At 40.7% G+C, this 1,906-nt stretch overlaps 1 protein-coding gene across 1 annotated transcript in view; it reads right to left on the minus strand.

Moving 5' to 3' along the window:
- The window catches only part of LOC138977965 (uncharacterized), a 14,509-nt gene that overhangs the window by 11,253 nt on the left and 1,350 nt on the right, over positions 1 to 1,906 (minus strand). The window lies entirely within an intron of this gene.

The following is a 1,906-nucleotide window of genomic DNA, read 5'->3' on the forward strand; positions in this document are numbered from 1 at the left end:
TGAGAATTGAAAGGAACGGCATTCAAACGAACCAGGAAGCCATTTTTTTTACATTCGTTTGCACACCATATCAGGAATCAAACATGTCTTTTAGCACACTCAAGAACTGAAAACAGATGAGATTTGCTTCTACGCTTCTACGCCGCAACACGAAAATGCTTTTTGTTTAATTTATCAACAAGGACGCGACGGGTTTTTTTAATCCGTGGGCACCCCGCCCCCCCCCCCCTACACACACACACACACACACACACCTTTATGGAAACTTTTCGCTCAATCGTAAAATGATAAAGTCAAGCGTTTATAGAGCCGGTTCAGCTTAATTTCTCCCGGCATTCAGTTTTCTGATTCGATATATACTCGAAACTGAAATGTTGTGTCTTTGTCAAATTAAAGAAGTACACTTATCAAAGGAAGAAACGCATGTCAGTTTCTTGCAAGTGAAGGAAATTGGTGATGAAGTTTTATAGATTTCAACACTAAATTCCATTTCTTCCAAAACGTGCACCGTGTCGTTACGACCCTAGAATGAGAAGGGACGGAAGTTTAGGATGAAGCAAATTTCTAAGTTTTAATACAAAATGTGGTTGGACGAATTTGACCCCATAAATGTACGTAAAGTACCTAAGCTCGATCATCAGTACCAATATAGATCATCATAGGGCTTGATGTAAAAAAAACATACATTCTTGCTTATCTATTACCCTCGATAATTACGATATTGTCTTGTCTTGTCTTGTCTGCAACGTCGATTTGCCCAAACAAAAAATTCTGGCTCAATATGCGGAAACAGGCTGGTAGTGTCATATTTTATAAACGGGTTTGGAAGAACTGCTCATAATTTATATAGCACTCCGGCCCTGTTCTTTTTTTCGTCACACCCAAAACCGTTACATGTATTTGTTTTGGGCGACGCAGCATTAAGATCAGAGTCACGCAATGACGCACGAAGTCTTTACGACATGCTGTAAACCATGCCATACATTCGAACAGTTAGTGGTTACCGTTTACGACGTTGTCTTTGCCTCGTGGGAACAACCCCAACCTCCCTTTCATCTGTCAGTCTTGCAGTCGTACAATGTGAAATATATTGTAGACTTCCCGGTGACTTATACTTTACGCTCACTTGTTCGGTTCAAATAAAACTTGACAAAACAATGGTTCTGCTAGATAGCCAAGTTGAGTGAATTAAACGGGATACGGCATACATGCAGAAAGTCAGTTTGAATAAGATAACAAAGGAATACTTCTGTTTGGGTCCAAACATTGTCGCAATACATTTTTGTCTTAATAAAGTTAGTTCTAATGAAAGAAATCAAGCAGATAGATCACTACAATTGTTCTATCATCATCAAGAAAGCAATTAGTTAAAGAAGTTAACTTCTGCTGACCTGAGCAGTATATATAGTCCCCCTTTCCTTGCAGCTGCTCTGCGCTGACAGAGTTGTTTGCCGGCCCAGAGCGTGAGCTATTTATAGTAGTTGTACGTTTCATGTTCGTTGCCGGCCTAGAGCGTGAGCTATTTATAGTAGTTGTACGTTTCATGTTCGTTGCCGGCCAAGAGCGTGAGTTATTTATAGTAGTTGTACGTTTCATGTTCGTTGCCGGCCTAGAGCGTGAGCTATTTATAGTAGTTGTACGTTTCACGTTCGTTGCCGGCCTAGAGCGTGAGCTATTTATAGTAGTTGTACGTTTCACGTTCGTTGCCGGCCTAGAGCGTGAGCTATTTATAGTAGTTGTACGTTTCATGTTCGTTGCCGGCCAAGAGCGTGAGTTATTTATAGTAGTTGTACGTTTCATGTTTGTTGCCGGCCAAGAGCGTGAGTTATTTATAGTAGTTGTACGTTTCATGTTCGTTGCCGGCCTAGAGCGTGAGCTATTTATAGTAGTTGTACGTTTCATGTTT

Source organism: Littorina saxatilis, linkage group LG10 (assembly GCF_037325665.1).
Source record: "Littorina saxatilis isolate snail1 linkage group LG10, US_GU_Lsax_2.0, whole genome shotgun sequence".
Taxonomy (NCBI): domain Eukaryota; kingdom Metazoa; phylum Mollusca; class Gastropoda; order Littorinimorpha; family Littorinidae; genus Littorina; species Littorina saxatilis.